Source organism: Lagenorhynchus albirostris, chromosome 9 (genome assembly GCF_949774975.1).
Source record: "Lagenorhynchus albirostris chromosome 9, mLagAlb1.1, whole genome shotgun sequence".
Classification (NCBI taxonomy): Eukaryota; Metazoa; Chordata; class Mammalia; order Artiodactyla; family Delphinidae; genus Lagenorhynchus; species Lagenorhynchus albirostris.
This window is the reverse complement of record NC_083103.1, coordinates 86,658,472-86,677,774: the sequence shown is the minus strand read 5'-3', so window position 1 is coordinate 86,677,774 and position 19,303 is coordinate 86,658,472. Positions and strand designations below refer to the sequence as shown.

At 39.6% G+C, this 19,303-nt stretch overlaps 1 protein-coding gene across 5 annotated transcripts in view; it reads left to right on the top strand.

The window, feature by feature from the left end:
• Positions 1–12,377: 12,377 nt before the first annotated feature.
• Positions 12,378–19,303, top strand: part of RDX (radixin) — a 102,385-nt gene continuing 95,459 nt past the window's right edge. For all 5 annotated transcript variants that reach the window (XM_060160349.1, XM_060160346.1, XM_060160347.1 and 2 more), the window contains exon 1: positions 12,378–12,617. The gene's annotated coding sequence lies outside the window, so the exon portion shown is untranslated. The remainder of the gene's footprint in view (positions 12,618–19,303) is intronic.

Here is a 19,303-nt window from a genome sequence, read left to right as displayed (position 1 = left end):
CAGGTTCTTTACAAAAGTTTGCTGGATGAACAAATGATTGTTATCTCAGAGTCAAGAAAAATGGTGGAGAATAAAACAACAATAAAGGAGATTGACACCTTGGGTTTGGATGTTATGCTCAGAATAGCCCTAGATGATTTTCTGTGTGAAGAAAGAAGAGATGAATGTGAAGATGAGCAGTCTGAATTTTCTTTGAAGTTTGAATAAATCACACTTGAGCCTTTGTCAACCTCATCCCTTCCTCAGTATTTCTGTTCTTTTCCATACAGATTTATAGAGGAGATTTGGTTGAGTGGAAAGAATGATGTCTTCCTTAGCCAAGGAAGGAGGCCTCAGAGGCTCCAGTGCTGAGGGTAGATAAGAGATCAAGGAACTGGATTGTCTAGATCCAATTTTTACCAAAATGTTGGGCCAGAAAAGAGAAGAAACCTTAGACAGTCTGACCTAGTTAGGTTTACATTCTAAGGAAAAATGAGTGCTTATAAGTTTGAAATTTCTCTGTGATGCTATTTTAACCACCTCCCCCCCAGATTCTTTTCTTCTTTTAAAAGCTGTAAAACTCCTTAGAAACACTTTTCTGAGTCATTTGCTGGCATATAGACAAGGAAGGGAGGAAATAAACAATTATATTGTTTTCAGAGTCAAAGAGGGAAGAAAATTCAGGCTGGGGAATGAGGGGTGATGCCAGAAGAAAGCTATGGTCAGACTTGGATCATCTGGGAGAAAAGGATGAATAAAGGGCCAGGCCTGGAGAGGAGACATGTCCTCAGGAATTATCACTAGCAGGGAACTTTGCTACCAAAGGCACTGCTAGTTTCTGGGTAGGAATAGATGGATGTACTCTACAGCACAGAAGAAAAAATCATTAGTTTTTTTTTCTATCAGATACTGACATGTGTTTTAAGATCATAAAGTTTCCTTTCCTGAAAATATGTTCTTTTAATCCCTCACTGATTTTGCAACTTTCTCATTATTAATGCTCTGCCTCAGAGAAGCCCTGCCTCAGGAGATCACCCAAATAAGCCTTGGGTGATTACTAGCTATGTTAGTAGCTATGTTACTAGCTACTAGCTATGTAATTATTACTAGCTATGTTAATTACTAGCTATGTTAGTAATTACTAGCTATGTTACTAGCTATGTTAATATGCTATTACTAGCTATGTTAATATGTCCATTCATTTCTTCATATAGAAAATTAAGAGCAAAAAAAAATAGTAAAAGAAAAAGAATAATACTTTCCATCTGGGTTTGTTGTGAGGATTCAATGAAATAGTACATACGAACCTCTTAGCAGACTACCTGGTCTAGAGCAGGTGGTTGCTAAATGTTATTGTTGTTACAAATTCAGTTGTATAAGTATCTCATTTTGGGGCATGTGTACCAGGGACTTACTGGCTTTGTCAGTGAGAGGTTAACCCCAATTTAAAGTAGTGGGGCAGAGAGACTGTTGGATGTTTGTTGCATCAGATGCCCCTTGAGATCTGTCAGTCTCATTTGTCTCCAGGGTTTCGACTTCTTGTTTGGCCCCAGCTCTTGCTGCAGTACCAGCTCTGCATGCACTCTGACTTTATGCAGATGCCGTGTGATGATGATTCCCCTCATGCCCATGCACACGCCTACTGACTCTCTTGCTGAAGCTCCACTATTGATGCTGAAGCATGAGATGTCTTGGGACCCATACAGCATGCAGGCAAACAGCTGGAATTGCAAGGAGGTTAATACCTGATGGGATGAATCTCAGATGACAGGAGATAGGAACCGGAGGTTGAATTTCTCCTTCTTTCTCACCTCGACACACTGTTCTGAGATGTGGTCATTCACACTCCTCTCTGAGGGCTACCATATAAGATCAAGTGGTTAGTTATGCTTGATAAAAAGTGATGGGCAATTCAATAAGGACTCTGACATTGGCTCTCCCTCCTTCCCTGCCTCACTCACCCTCTTTTCACTCCTTATCTCCTGGCTTTGTCCTCCGCGGTAAATGGGAGCCCATTCACTTTGTCTCAGCCTCTGCTTTCTGGGGAACCCATGTTAAGACACTTATCATATCCATTGTTACTTCCTTTATATAAGATAGTATTTTTAATTTGTAGCTAAATACATGGTTGCCCAGAGTAAACCCTGTAGTATGCAACTTCTCTTGCAGCTATACTTGGTCATATGACTAAGTTCTGACCAATGAATATTATTATTTATATATAAATATAATAATAATAACATATATTACATTATAATAATATGTAATGTATATAATAAAATCTAATAAGATGCACACACACATACACTTTGGAAAATCCCTTTAAAAGAATGGGAATGGCTTTCTCCTTTCCTCCTGGCTTTAATGTAAATATGATGGCTGGAGCTGGGGCAGCCATCTTTTGCCATGAGTTGGAAGCCACATGTTGAAGATGGTGGAGCATGAAGATAACAAGGCTGCGGTTGGAGCTCCTGGTGATTGGGAAGACACCACATCAGCTTTAGAATGCCTACCTGGATATCATTTTAAGAGAGAAGTTTCTATCTTTTCAAAACCACTGTTATTTGGGGCTTTTAGTCAGTTTCTGCTGAGCTTAATCCTAACTGGTCCAGTAGAAAATTGACTTTCTTTGGAATAAAAAAAAGAAAAAGGAAGAAAAAATAACATCAAGTGTCATTTTATATTCCTTACATGGCAGCACTGGATTCAAAGGCCAAAATTTTTACCGTTACATTATACTACCTCTCGCAAATTTAGATTATATAAGCCAGATATCCAGTGACCCGATCACCTTTGAGTTACCAGAATGTTGACATTCCAGACTAACATAAAACAAATAGAATGCTACCCATTCAGAAACCTGGCCTGTCAATGCTTCTCATCTGCATGAATACATGACATTAATTACAATAGAACTTACTGTGGGTCAGGCCCTGTGCTAAGCTCTCTAGTTAGAAAACGTAAGAAATAGCACTCTATGAAGGATATGTTTGAGAAAGAACCCTAGTCTGGGATTTTAGTTAGGAGACTTGCCAGTATCCTGGATTCATACAGTGGTAGGTAGCAGAGTTAGAGAGGAAGAGTGGGCTAGAAGACTCTTTAAGAGATAATGTTAGTAAGACTTGATGACTGATGGAATGTGGGGGTTGAATGAATTCAGGATTATTCTCAGGCTTCTATGATGGATGTCTCATCGGAAGATGGTTTCACAAATTGAGATGAACATATACAGAAGGAGGAAGAGGAAAAGAGGGAGGAGGAGGGGGAAGGGAAAGAGGAAAAGGAAGTTTAATGAAGAAGATGATGGGTTCAGCTCTGGGCATGTTGAGTTTGAGAGATTCCTGAGTACCAAGTAGCGATGTTAAGCGGGAAATGAATATATAAGCCCGGGAAGAGGGCTTAGCTAGAGTAACTTTCAAATTATTTTGTAATTTTCTGCTTTGACATTACCCCTTCCAGTAGACTGACTTTCTCGGGGGCAAAGTAGTCTTGTTAATCTTGGGTTCCCAGCACCTAGAACAGAGCCTGCATCATAGCCAATGCTAAATAAATGTTCAGTGATTGAGTGACAGATTAAATAAATGAATGAATGAATTTCAATCTGTCAAAAAAGGGATATGTTTTTTTCATCTCAAGTTGAAACTCCAATATACATTCCAATGGAAACATGATTACAAACCTCAGTTGGTTGCACATTACTGTGGGTCCAGTTACATTACATTTTAATAAGCTTCTGCAGACTAGCTTCAGAACTGAACCACCCTTCAAAATCATTTCCACGGGGGTGGGGTGGGGGACATTTTTCAAATTCCAAATTAGTTACACCATAATTTTGAACAAAATGTCCTTCACTAGTTGGGAATGTCATTCTGTTATGTTTCCCATGAAGAACTTACATAATGCCCTGTACCTGCACCCTGGAAGCCATCATGTTTACCCTACAACTGAGAGTCGGTCAGAGTGTCGAGTGGTCACTACCTCAATGCTTCAGTGCCACACTAGGTACTCTTTTTTGGAATCAGGTCACTACAATGCCTATAGAAGGAGTCTTGAGGAAGGGAACAGAGGCACAACCCAGTGACTTGAAAAGCACTCCAGAGACTAATAATTGGACTAGATCAAGGACTTAAGTGGATTTGCAGAGGGCCTAGAGTTTGTCCCTTTTCTTCACACATAGTTATCATAACAGCTAGATATTTATCAGCAATAGCCAACTCTGATTCAGACAGTCTCTCCAACTTTTCTGTAATCATTAAACTTATATTGTATGTTAGCTTCTTGTGTAAAAAAAGTATTCATACATTCAATTACTAACTTAATAAATTTCATATTGTGTAAAGCAATTTATAGTACAAGTTGTGTTTTAGTTATTTTAAGTAATGGTTGTTGTATTGCTCACTCAACGTTCTCAGAGAAACAGAACCAATAGGATATATAGAGATATGTATAAGAGGAGTTTTTTTTTTTTTTAATAGGAATTGGCTCACATGTGATTATGGAGATGAAGAATTCCCACGATCTGCCACCTGGAGAGCCAGGAAACCCAGTGTTGTAATATGGTCTGAGTCTGAAAGCCTGGGGACCAGGGGACTGCTGGCAAAAGTCCCAGAATCTAAAAGCCTGAGAACCAGGAGCTCTGACATCCAAGAGCAGAAGATGCACCTCCAGCTAAAAAAAAAAAAGAGAGAGAGAGGTTTCACCCTTCGCTCACCTTTTTGTTCTATTTGGACCCCCAATGGATTGGATGATTCACCCACATTGGTGAGGGCAGATCTCTTCACTCAGTCTATCCAATCAAATGTTAACCTCTTCCAGAAACATGCTCAGAGACACACCTAGAAACAATTATTTTACCAGCTATCTAGACTTCAAGTTAACACATAAAATTAACCATCACAGTTGTATTTCAGGAAATAAGTGGCAAAGTCACAAAGTAAATAAGTCTACATGACAGCTTTGTCATTATAATACAGTAACTATGCCTAGATATTGTATATCACTAGTGTTGCCAAAAACAATATTTGAAGAATGTCAATGATTTTCTTTGCACTTAATAAATGTATTGTATTGGTACTTAGAGTTGAATACATCAAATTGAGAGCAGCAGGTGTTGTAAATAACATTAAACCTTGGAGTCAGGAAACCTGGATTTTAGTCCCACACTAACTTCTTGGGCGATTTCATTCATTCATTCAACAAATATTTCTTGGCCACCTTATAATGTTCTGCACATCATGCTAAGTGCTAGGATACAAGAGTAAAAAGAAATTGACATTGTATCTACATTTTTAGACTGGTAGTTTAAGAGGACAGACGTCAAGTTTGAAAAAAATCTATGTGTTAACAATGTACCTGCTATTAAACACTGTGAAGAAAAGTTACGTGGAGATTGGACCAGGGTAGTAGGGTGGTCAGTACAGGCTTGATTGTGATGGACATCTAAAAGATGGTTAGATGTCAACTAGGTGAATGGGGCAGAAGGAACTGTGTATGCAAAGTCTCAGTACCCTGGGTGGGACATCAGGCATATTCTAGGAATTATAGGCCAGAGTGGCTTGAGCTCAGAGAACAAGTGCAAACCAATGACCGGCAATAGGAATCAACAAATGAGTGTGGGGTAGGGAGGGGCAGGGAGATGGGAAGAAGTGAGATAATCATAATTTTTTCAACAAATTAACTCTGGATTCAGTACCGAGAACTAATTGTAGGAGGCACAAGTAGACGTGAGAAGACCAGTTAGGGGGCTACTGCTGGAGTCCAGAAGAGATAACTGTTGTGTGACCCGATTGGGAGTGGGATAGATATAAAAAGGTGGACAGACACAAGAGGAGGTAAAAGCGACAGGATTAAATAGTAACAGGCTGGGTATGAAGGAGGTGAAGGAAAGTGTTAGGATGGCTCCTGCATTTCTAGCTGAGATAGGGAATAATGGAAGCACACCAGACTTGAGCGAGACAAACTCTGCAGATCTTAATTTCTGTTTCTGCAAAATAAGAGGCAAACTTTAAAGTCCTGTCCAGTTCTACTGTAAAATTGTGTGATTGTGTTATGTAATTCAATCATTTTTTGAAAACAAGGAGTGGCCTAATTAGAGTAGAAATTCCTTATAGGTAAATACATTAGTTATCTGTTGTTGATCAAAAAAATTATCCCAAACTTCAGTGACTTAAAACAACAGACATTATCTCACCATTTCTGTGGGTCAGAGATTCAGGAGCAGCTTAGCTGGTGGTTCTTGCTCAGGGTCTCTCAGGTGGTGGCATTCAGAATGTCAGTAGTAGCTACAGTCATCTGAAGGCCTGACTGGGGCTCGAAGATTCATCTGCTCCCACAGTGGCTCACTCACAGGGCTGTAAGCAGAAGCCCTTACTTCCTCATGGGATCCTGGCAGGAGGCTCCATTTCTCACCACATGGGCCTCTCCACAAGTCTGCTTGAGTGTCCTCATCACATGGTGTCTGGTTTGCCCCAAAGCAAGTGATCCCACACAGAACCAGCCAGAATGAAGCTGCAGTGCCTTTTATAATGTAGTCTTGGAAGTCACATGCCATCAATTCCACTTTATTCTTTTGTTAGAAGCAAGTCACTAAGTTCAGCCCACATTCCTGGGAAGGGAAATTAGGCCCCATCTCTTGATGGGTATCAAATAATTTGTGGTTATATTTGAAAACTACCACAGAAAAGTTTAAATCTTGACACTTTGCAAAGTGCTGGGTACCTTTCCTTGACAGTAAATAACACTGTTGTATAGGTTTAAATTAAAATAAAACTACTGTGTTATAAACTAGAAAACAGCTACCTAGAATACTCAATGCTAAGTTCAGGGCGAATATTTATCATTTATTTATTTATAGCTCTGTAATGAGGCAAGGAAAGTCTAACAATGTACAAAGCTTAATGGGTCATAAACTAATGGATATTTGAGTCAAAAATTGTGAAATATCATGGTAAGTGATCCTCCATGTAAATGCTTTATGTTGTAAAATACATAATGAATTCTAGAAATTACTCATTGTTATGTATGAGAATCAAATATTTTATATGTGAATCACAGTCAGAAATGAAGGATTTTAGAGCTTGAAGAAAGCTTACAGATTGTCTGTCTAATCCAGCTCCCTTATTTAGTAGATGAGAAAACTGAGTCCATTAAAAAAAAGAAAAAGAAAAAGATGTTCCTAGAGTCTCACATAGTCAGTGGCAGGAAACCACTGCTGATGGGATGGATTGGCCATTTCACAGTAATACTGGGGAGGGGATTTAGTGCTTTTTGAGCTCCTTGTCTAGTTCTGAAAATCTACAATGCCTTAAAACAATCTCTGGGACAGGCCCAAAAGGTGTATATAACATTCTCCCTCTTTTAACATTGTTTGCAAGTAAAGTACAGACTAGTCCATTGGCTCTTTCAAGGTCACTTAGCAACTTGTTGGTAGGAATTGGGAATAAAGCCAAGGTTATAGATTTCCTCACTTGGACACTTTCCACTCCATTTATTACTTACCTCTGAAATGTTATTGCTGTTTATCATGAACTAAATTGGCTTTATTACCTAAGCAGAGAGGATTAAGCAATAACTTTTACCTTGTCTTTGTTGAAGACTACATGCTCATATCTGTGATCACATTATGAATTATGTACCTATGTAATTTAATCTTAGATAGGGAGAGAGTAAAGGTAGGAATCCACCTGTGGTTTCTTGACTCTTAGTTTGGGTACATTGGACATGAAACCTCTATTGACTGTACTGAAATTTTATAGCTTATATCAGCAGTTAAATTTGTATGGCTTACTAGGCATACAAAGCAGATGATAAGATAGTTTTATTTACTTTGCCTGTTTTTACTGAGGTCTGTTATATTGGTGAACACATTGTGAATATGTACTTAAATATGCAAGATAGTGTGAATAGTATGAAATACCACAGTTTACAACAGAAGATTCACATTTGTATTTTTTCTATGTATAGGTTTTAAAAATAGTGATTTTACATTGCTGTAGCTTTTAAAAAATAGTGAATACATTTTTAAATTAATTAATTAATTAATTTGGCTGTGTTGGGTCTTTGTTGCTGCACGTGGGCTTTCTCCAGTTGTGGTGAGCGGGGGCTACTCTTCCTTGCGGTGTGCAGGCTTCTCATTGAGGTGGCTTCTCTTGTTGTGGAGCACGGTCACAGATGCTTCAGTAGTTGTGGCACGTGGGCTCAGTAGTTGTGGCTCGCAGGCTTTACAGAGCAGGCTCAGTAGTTGTGGCACACGGGCTTAGTTGCTCTGCGGCATGTGGGATCTTCCTGGACCAGGGAAACTCATGTCCCCTGCCTTGGCAAGAGGATTCTTAACCACTGTGCCACCAGGGAATTCCTGTGAATAAAACTTTTTGATGGAAAAATATTTTAGTATGTTATGGTGCTCCAGATTAATTTAATTCTAAACTGTAGTAAAATCCTTGGCTTGAACGAAACTATATTTTCCAAAGAAATAGTTGGAAATGAAAGGCCTATTTTAGCATGTTATCTATGTTCATTTCTTTAACAAGTATTTATTGGATATCTCATTTGCTGTACTTATAGTTCATATATTTCCAGTTACTGAGTCCTAGAGTGCCCGTAGACACTTAAAAGTCAGCATCTTCCTAACCTGCCTAATTATCTTCATCTCTCAGTTCTACTTTTTTTACAATCCGCATTTATCTTAATGGTATCCATCAGAAACCCTGAAAACATTTTCACGTCTCCTTTTCTCTTACTTCTCAAATCTTTTGAAAGATTCTATTTCCTCTTTTTCATCCTCACAAACCTCCCAAGTTCAGACCCTCATCCTCTTGTGCTAGAGGCAAAACTGTCTACATAAGGCATCCCTCAGAATCTCAACATCCACTTTCACTGTCATTGAACCTCTCTCCCAAGCAATCCACACGGCTGCCAGTTACTTTGCTAACATAAATCAGATCACATTATTCCTCTTCTTAATACCTATTATGGAAATTCCCTGGTGGTCTAGTGGTTAGGACTCTGTGTTTTCACTGCCGAGGGCCCAGGTTCGATCCCTAGTCTGGGAACCAAGATCCCACAAGCTGCATGGCATGGCCAACAAACCAACCAACAAACTAAAAACAAACAAACAAAAAAAGAATACCTGTTATGGACTCCTATTTCTTCAAGGAGGAAGGACAAATTCTGAACTCGAATGGACCTCAACTTACCTTTCTGAAGTCTCTGTTTGTAAATATTCTTATGTCTAAACATCAATGCCATCTTTCCACTGTGTCTCCCAAGCTAATTGCCTTTCCCCTCACTTCTTTTAGGGAACTTCTACTCATTCCTTTACTCTCCCCTTCTCTGCTTATCTTTCTCTTCTCTAGGCAGAGTTAATTACCCTCTCTTCTGTCTCCTTGACAATAATGTGTTTATCTTTATTATGGTGCATATTACACAGCATTGTTTGTTTGCCTTTCCCATTACTGAATCTAGAGGGAGACGAACAAGGGTTATTCAAACTAGTAAAGGCCTGGAACTCAATGTTAGTTCTAGATTAAAAAAAAAACAAAAAAACTTCCATTTATAAACCGTACTTGCAAAACTGAATTTTCTTCATTTTTAAGAAAGACTTATACGTGCTAGTGAGACAAATGCTTTATAACTAATCATCGGAATCCCAGAATTCAGAATTAGCCAATATATTGTGGTGGAGTAGAGCAGGATTCTAGCATGGAAGACTTAGTAATAGATTGTTCATCAGATTTTTTCTAAAAAAAAGTAGTTTTAGCAAATGTGATTTTACCCCTTAAAATCTGAAGTGTTGGAATTAAACTGAGAAATAAAAATTTCAATTAAGCCTTATATATATATATTTTCCACTGCAAAAGTAATACAGAAAATACTGAAGAATAGAATAAGGGGCGGGGGGGGAGGGGTACCCATAGAAACATCATCCTGAGACAACTCTGGGTTTCAATTTTTCCTTTTTTCTAACACTTCATAGTTTTGTTTTGTTGTTTTTAAACATAGATGTGATCATACTACATGGTTAGTTTCATAACTTGTGGGGTTTTTCTTCACTTAATACTATACTTTTTAAATTGTTACCTAAAATGCTACAAAGTACTTATGGTTACTTTTAAGACATTTAGTTTCCATAATCTTTATTTTTGCATCTTATAAATAATATTGTGACATACAGCTTATGAACAAAACTTTTGCTCTATTTCAGATTATTTCATTCAGATAAAATCTCAGATACAGAGTATGAATTTTTTTTAGGTTGAATCACAGCACCAAACTGTTTCTAAATAGGTTGTTTCAGTTTACACTCCCACTCACAATGTCTGGAAGCACCCTTTTAATCTCACCAGCACTGAATATTATCCTTTACTTAAATGTTTACTAATATGATAGCTGACTGAAGTATTACAATTTTTGGTCTGCTTGCTGTTGAAGAGTATAGGATAAAATCAAGGCTTTGGAGTCAAATAATACTGGGTTTGGTCACAGCTCTGCAACTTCCTAGCTGTGTTATAATACATCAAGCAGATTACTTAACTCCTTTTTTTAAAATAAATTTATTTATTTATTTATTTTGGCTGTGTTGGGTCTTTGTTGCTGCCCCTGGTCTTTCTCTAGTTGCGGCAAGCAGGGGCTACTCTTTGTTGCGGTTCCCGGGCTTCTCATTGCGGTGGCTTCACCTGTTGCGGAGCATGGGCTCTAGGCACGTGGGCTTCAGTAGTTGTGGCTCGCGGGCTCTAGAGCTCAGGCTCAGTAGTCGTGGCACACTTCCCAGACCAGGGCTCAAACCTGTGTCCCCTGCACTGGCAGGCAGATTCTTAACCAGTGTGCCAACAGGGATGTCCCTACTTAACTCCTTTGAGGCTCTCTTTATTCATCGGTTTTTTAAAAAGGTCAATAATAATATTTACCCCAAACTCAGGGTTGTTGTAATTATTAAAAGAAATAGTCACGTAAAGCATTTCACACCAGTGCCTGGCATGTGACAAACGATAATGAATGCTTCATTTTCTGTTGCAAAAGTATATTTGATTAGTGTACTATCTAGGAATTCACACAATACTTTGACTATCTTTATCCACGCAGCTTGTTGTGGAAGGCTGGACAGTCACCTGGATAATTCTTGCACCCGAGGGAGAAGGTCAGGGAGTAATCTTATAGTTAAAAAAAAAGTACACACCTGGTTCCCATTCTTGAGGAATCTAAAGGCCTTTGAGTTAACTCTTGGGGCTTTTAATTGTTCAGAGAGGTCTCAAAGGGCAATGTGGAAACTCACTAAAGAGTAAATTTAGTGAAAGTAATCAGGGGAGAGAGTTCCTGGAAAAGCTATTGTCTCAGGGAAGGCAAATGCTAAGGCAGGAAGTATATGAATTATTTGTTCTATAGAAGTTAAATACACTCGTGAGGTTTTATTTGAATCTAAAGTTTATTAATAAAAAGTATATAAAGCACTGCAAACAGAGCAAGCTCGGCGAATCTGATTTTGTGCACTTTCTGTTTCTATACTCAGAGCAAGTTTTGCTCTTTGAATCCCAGCAGAAAATAACAGGGGCTTGGAAGTAGATGACAGAACCAGAAGTCTATCTAGTCCCGACCACTAAAGTCAGTGGGCTAGAGTCACACCATGATCAAATGCCTAACTTTCACAAAGTCTAGGATAATTTAGGTTTGGCTGCTCTTTGGGGTCCCACTTCCAACATTTTCCTTTTAACCGACTTCTTCCAACTGCAGAAGAATGCCAGAGATAATAAAAATTTATCAAATATCCTTGCCTGGATAAAAATGTGCACTCTTGATTGGGGCCATATCCATTGAGGTTTCGGTGGCGGTTTAAAAATTGCCCCTGAAAAAGCAAGTTTTTCTAGTTGGGTAAATTCTGCAAAAATAATGTAAAGTTCTTTATTGCATGCATAAATTCCTCTAAGGTAGGTCTTTTTCTCTCTCCAGGTCCAGGATTTTCAAGCTGAACAGCCAAGTAACACGCTCGACTCGGTTCTGGATTCCCTCGGGGAAGAACTCCTCCTTGGGGGCGATAGAAACGCCCTCGGTGAGTTTTCTGGCACCAGCGGGAGTTTCAAGTTTCCGCCCATCGAGGGGAGGCGGCGGGCCCACTCCCAGCTCCGGGTTGGGCGGCTCTTCTTCCCTGAGCATCGGGCTTAGCTCAAGCCCAGTCCTCCCCGGAAGGAGTCCCCCACCCCCGCGCTCTCCCTCTTTCCCTCGGGGCTCTGGAGCCGCAGCCCCGCCCTCGCGCGTACCCGCCCGGGACGGGGACCCCAGGAGACGCTCCGCGCGGCTGGCGGCCGCGAGCCCGCGGGGCTGGGAGGGGCGGGGGCGGGGCGTGGGAGGTCTGGCGGCGGCGGCGGCGGCGGCGGCGGCGGCGACTGCGGCGTTGCTGCTCGGGACGCAGCGCGAGGCCGGCCGGCCGGCAGGGGGAGGCGGGGGGCGTGGGGCAGCCCCGCCTTTCCCCCGAGGAGCCGCCAGGCAGCCATATTGCGGAGCTGTCTGCGGTGGCGGCGGCGCCTCTCGTCTCTCGCGGCCCATCGCTCCCTCCACCGCCTCTACCTTCTTGCCGCAGCCGCGACACCCGGCGCGCCGCGCAGCGCCCCGGCCACACGCAGGGCGGGAAGGAGCCGCCCACTCTCGGGGTAAGCCGCCGGCGCCCTACCTTCCCCCACTCCCGTTCCCGGGCTTCGCCGGAGACGCTGAGGTGGCGGCGAGAAGTTTCGGGGCCCAGTGCTGTCCGGCGGCCGCGCCGCGAGGGCCGCGGTGTCGCTGCCCTAACAGCCCGGCTGGCCAGGCCGCATCCGGGGCCGCGGGAGCCGCGAGGCTCTGCCCGAGTCGTGGCTGCGGCCTGAACACGCCGGTGCGCGCTTCTCCTCCCTTCGGGCGTGGGTCCGCCTTCAGCGTCCGCCCCGGACCCCCTCCGCCTCGAGCTCGGTCAGGTTCCCGCCGATCTGGTGCGGCCCCGGGCTCGGCCTGGCTCGTCCCTTCTAGGCAGTTTGAGAATACCGATTTAAGCCTAGGAAAAATTACGTTTTGCCATGTAGGGAAGGAATTTTTTACAACTTCTTCTCCCCGGCCTCCAGTTTGAAAGTAAGGGTGTTGAATTACTAGAGAACGTGTGTTCCGCCCTGGTGGCAAAGGGATGTTGCATTACGGGGTTTGGGGCGCGAACCGCCCTTAGCCACCCGCACCCGCGCGGCGAGGGCCGCAGTTCTGGCCCCGGCTCTACCTGCTGCTTCTACTGCTGAAGGCGGCCTCCGAGCCCCATAACTTTCTTCGGCCTTTGAGGCAGCCCAGTTTAGTATCTTAGACCCCAGTAGACTAGTTGAAGACATTACAGTCCCCCCTTCCTTTAAAGGGTTGTAAACTTAATTCCTGGGCTAACTTTGAAAGCGGGGGTGAGGGGCACTGCATTATTGCAGTTTAAATAGAGCACTTCACTTTTTATGCAAATGTGGCATGGTTCTTTAACCATTCACAACATGTATTTAGCGTTCTTTACCATTAAGGAGTGGTTATTAATGAGGCTGGAAATAGGTTAAAAGTCAACTTCATCAAAGATACATTTTAAAATACAGTTGAGATTTGTGTAGAAGACATTTTAATGAGTTCTGTGGCACTAAGACGGGCATGATGTAAATGTAAAAACCCAAGATAATAAGAATTTATTTGATAAACGAGCACTTGGACTTAGACATTGCAGTCTATTGTTTATGGAGCATACATTTTTTAGAACACTAAATACTCTTTTATATTTCGGACGGAGCTCTGAATGAACAATTGCCCCGTTCATTTTGCTGGATAAATAATGGCTTAATCCATTTGCCATAACAGCATTATTATCGATGGATTTAAGAAGAGAGACTAATATTCAGGATTGCATTTAAAAAAAAAATTTTCAGTATTACATTACTTTAACCAGTGGGCTTTATCTTCCAGAGACTAATTACCTCAAATGTGGTAAAATGTATTGAATAAAACATTTTGAAGTTAATGGTATCCTGTAAAGTTGATTGCACTGACTTTGTTTATTTTGCTAAACCACTTTTTTTAATATATGATGGGATTTAATAAACAGTACATTATTAGTGAGGAATGAATAGACATGCATTGGAATTCTTTACAGTTTTATTTAAATGAGACAAAATTTGTGGCATTTAGGAATGTTAAATTCTTGCCCTAGTGGATTATACATTGTTTTGTTCACTCCTGTATTCCCAAGCATGGCAGAGCATGTAGGAGAGGCTCAGAAGTTAAATGTAATTAATTTCAGCGTGGGGAAAGTATGTTTAGTCTGTCCTTTGTTTTGGACATTTGTATTAACTGGAAATTAAACTGATACCCTTTTTTCTGTGGCGGTGAGAAATGACAGATTCTGCTGTTCTTTCTCTCTTTTGTTAAAACTCAGTCTCAGGGAGAGAACAAGGCTTATTTCTTCTTTTTTTGCTTCACTATTCCCAAGAGCAGAATTGGATTTTATTATTCATTTTTATCTTTGGCAGGCAGTTGAAATGAAAGTCTTTATGTACTTTTATCTTAATTTCAGTTCTCAATCTTCTAATGTAATCTGTGTACAGTCTAATACAATGGAGCCTAAAATCTTGAATGATGATGGGAGTCTTGTTTTTTCTTCCATTTTTAACTTGATTCAGTTCAACTTGTACAATTTAAAAATGGCAAATTTTAACCAATATTTAAAATTGTGTTCTATTAAGATTGTGAAGGTAGCCATGTTGGTGAACATACTTGATAGGGTAGAGTTAATATCATATCGTGCTATTGCTGTGAATCTGGGAAGTTGAGGAAGTCACCCTTTCTTGGATGGCTTGGACCTCCTGCAGACCAGGAGCTAGTGGGCACTTCTCACGACCCTGATATTATCCTTGGGGTACTGGATTTAGTGGAACTGGATTGGGTTGCTATAGACTCCAGCTTTACAAGGTTATTTTAAACCTCATGGTGTTAAAAGGCCTTCAGGGAACTTCCCTAACTTATGCAGCAAGTATATCCTCACCTGTTGCGTGATAGAAATGGTCAGTCTGACCCCAGAGAGTTCCAGAATTTCTAGCCTCTTTCAGAAGAATCCTGCCTTTACTGTTCATATTAGTTCCTGGTATATTTTTCAATATTAATTTATAATGAACATATTTTAAACCATTTTTAAAGACTATAAAACTAATAAATTTTATGACAAAGTTAAAAAAACCCAGAAAGATGTTAAGGAAAAAGTAAAAGTTCTCCCCAGCTTCCCAGAACCCTCCCCCCACCACCTCTCCCAGTCGGGGTCTCTGTTTTTCAGAGGTAATTGCTATTAGCTATTCCTTGTAGTATATAGAAAATGCCAATATTTATGCAAGGGTAAACATATACTTTATATATATCCCTTATTTGCAATTTTAAAGTCTTTAAAAATAAGATTATTTTGTAACAAACATTGAAAGGGTGTTTATTACTGTGTTGAGCATTAAGTAATTAGTATTTCTCGGATTTTCATCATTTGAATGCAATAAAAATGGAATTTCTGGTAATCTCAAGTGTTCATGTACATGTGCAAATTTTCTTGATTAATGATTGAAGATGAATTCACTTTTTTTTTTTTCTTCTAGGGTATGGTATGTAACTGACACTGAAAAGTGGTGTCCTTTAAAAAAGGGTTTATGATTTTGGGTAGTGAAATGTCCCTATTATATATGTAGCTTTTTACCTGGGAACTGTTTGGAAAGGAAATATGGTCCATATGATTCAGTTCTTTGTTTCTTTGTTCCATTTAATGGTGAATCCTAGCTTTAACTTCCTGGAAGAGAGGGGTTCTTTCAGGTTAGTAGTTGTATAGGTTTTTTTTTTTCTTTGAATAACCAGTATGTATAGAAACTCCTGCAAATTCACAAAGTTATTTTTTTCCTATTTCAGTATCAGTTACCTTTTAGAAGAATTCTAAAGTACATTTTATAGAGGCTAGTTATATATGTAAATACGGTATGCATATGAATAGGATGCTCTAGTAACACTGGTTTCTTTTCTGCTTTTCTACATAATTTACATACATTTGAAATAAGAAACTTTTGGGTTCTAGTAAAGTTGATTTATTTGAAAATGATATTCTCTTTACTGTTAACCATTTGGAGAAGAGTTCAGCAAACTGGTTTGAAGGCCACATTCAGCCTACTACCTTTTTTGTAAACAAAGTTTTATGTGAACACATGATGGCTCATTGGTTTACATATTATCTATGATTGCTGTTGTGCTACAACAACAGAGTAGTTGAAACAGAGGCTGTATGGGCCACAAAACCTAAAACGTTTACTTAACCTGGCCCTTTACAGAAAATATTTGCTGACCCCTGCTTTAAGGTATTATTCATACATTCAGACATTTATAATCATATGCCAGATATTCTTTGCATTTGTTCAGTAAGATAATGAGAACGTCACACTCTAATGGGAATATACTTGTGCCATTTTGTATACCATAAACTGTTTTTGCTTAAGTGCTCTTTGTGTGTATAAACTGGAGTTCATATTCAGTGTAACAGTGTTGTAAGCATAGTCTTCTGTGATGTGAATTCTGGGTGTTTCTTGTTTTGTACTTCAAAAAAAACCCAAAACTTCTTGTTGTTTCTGTAAATTAACTAATAACCTTTTGATAAATTAAATTGTAACTGAAAATCCTGTTAGTACTCAGAATGATGTGGGTACGAGTATAATAGAGGGACCATTAATAAAAGGGAGAATGGGGACATAGGAAATCTCAGCCATGGTTAATTGAATCTAATCACCCTTTGACTTTTATTGAGTGTGTGGGATGGACTAAACTTTGTTAGACATCATGAGTGCTCTTGATATTTAAGCTGTCTCTGGAATCTAGACTTAAGGAAACTATAAAAACCTAGTTTGGTTATTAAGCAAAGTTGGTATATACAGTTGACACGCCACATCTGTGGGTTCTGCCAACCTTGGATTGAAAATATTTGGAAAAAAAATTCCAGAAAGTTCTGAAAAGTAAAACTTGAATTTGCCACATGCTGGCAAGTATTTACATAGCATTTACATTGTATTTACGATTGTTTACATAGCATTTATATTGTATTAGGTATTGTAAGTAATCTAGAGATAATTTAAAGTATATGAGAGGATGTGTGTAGGTTATATGCAAATATATTTTATATTTATATATATGTATGTATGTATATAAATGTACATATATTTTGTGTAAGGGATTTGAGCATCCCTAGATTTTGGTATCTGCAGAGGGGTCCTGGAACCAATCCCCTGTGGATACCAAGGGATGACTGTATACCTAAAGTGCTTACTATTTACATCTAATCATCAAGCAGCATGATAATTATAGATATTATTAAATGTGTCAAATTAGGTGGCCTTTAAATTTAATTTGATTGTCAAATTATTATTTTTAATTTTTTAATTTTTATTTTTTACTGTACGCGGGCCTCTCACTGCTGTGGCCTCTCCCGTTGCGGAGCTCAGGCTCCGGACGCGCAGGCTCAGCGGCCATGGCCCACGGGCCCAGCCGCTCCGCGGCATGTGAGATCCTCCAGGACGGACGGGGCCCCGAACCCGTGTCCGCTGCATTGGCAGGCGGACTCTCAACCACCGCGCCAGCAGGGGAGCCCTGCTTGTCAAATTAAATGAGATTATTGAAAGAGACTTAGGTAGAGGCGATAAAGGCCTGTATTTGGGAGACCTCATTGGGAGTTTTTTTTTTTTTTTTCCCTACCACGTTCACGGTTGCTGTCTCTTATAGCCTATTGCTTTCTAGTTTGCTCACTTTACAATGTAAAAGATGAGAGGAAAGTATTACCCTTGATAATAATCAAGTGAGTATTATATATGAACTTAATTTACCAAAAAAAATCAACAAACATCTGAGGCCTTACTGTGAGCCAGACACCATTCCAATTTCTCAAAAGGGGGATTGAATATCTTGAAAGTTAGAAACTTAATGATAGAACTGCCATATAGCCTTATTGACTGCATGAGCGAATACTGTCTAATTTTAAAGATATCTAATTTTAAAGATATTTAAGAAATATCTTTAAATATCTAATTTTAAAGATATTTAAGAAACATCTAATTTTAAAGATATTTAAGAAATATCATTAAATATCTAATTTTAAAGATATTTAAGAAACATATTAACTTTATTCTGTTTTGAAAATAAGCTACTGTAGTATCTAGTGTTTCAAAACATATATAGAATTGTGAGAATTCCTCAGGTCAGTTTGAGACTTTTCTTCTTTCCTTCTACCTAGGTGACTTACATGAACGTATCTTTGTTTTTCCATTTTTAATCATTTCTTATATGAAATTTTGATGTTTCCTTAACTGTAAGATGAAGAAATTGCACTGGATTTAGTTTTCTTACCTTTTAGCATTTAAACTTAATTTTTGCAAATGGTAATGTATTGTTTTTATACCCTCCTAGGAAGCAATACAGGCATGGTGTTTCTTTTAAATTTACAAAATTCATTTAGAAAAGAATTTAAATTCAGTGTAAAACTTTGCTTTGTGCCTTATATTTGTTTTAAGTGCTGGAAATTTGCTTTGCATTTCCAGTAACGTGTGTATTGCTTTTAAATGTTGAATATGGGCTTCCCTGGTGGCGCAGTGGTTGAGAGTCCGCCTGCGGATGCAGGGGACACAGGTTCGTGCCCCGGTCCGGGAAGATCCCACATGCTGCGGAGAGGCTGGGCCCGTGAGCCATGGCCGCTGAGCCTGTGCGTCCAGAGCCTATGCTCCGCAACGGGAGAGGCCACAACAGTGAGAGGCCCGTGTACCGCAAAAAAAAAAAAAAAAAAAGTTGAATATTTTATTTCCTTGAACAAAAGTCAGTTCTTACAAAAGCAAGCACTTAATACCTTATTTAGAACTGCATGTCACCGTTACAGGATATTAATTTACAGAGGTGACTATACCAGTATTAATGTGCACTTACAACAAGTCTTTAGAGGTAGTCTTTTTGACCTGAAAACAACAGAGGATAGAGCTTTAACTTCTTGAAAAGCTCTGGTAATTGGAATGAGCTTGTCTAAAATGATGTCAGAGGAAGGCAGAGTAGGATAGCCAAAAGAGCACAGGACTTGAATTTAGAAGGACCTCTGACTTTGTTGACTAGCCTTATTTGGGCAAGTGACTTATCTGAATCTTAATTTCCTTAATTAGAAGAACAAGGGATTGTGATACTTATCTTGAGCAGAGGGAGGAATGGCAGTTATTAGGAAGATTAGATAATGTAGGTAGAGTGGCTGAAGAGTGAGCATTCTACAAATAATTCCATTTACTACCCTTATCCTTGCTTTTGGCCTTATTTC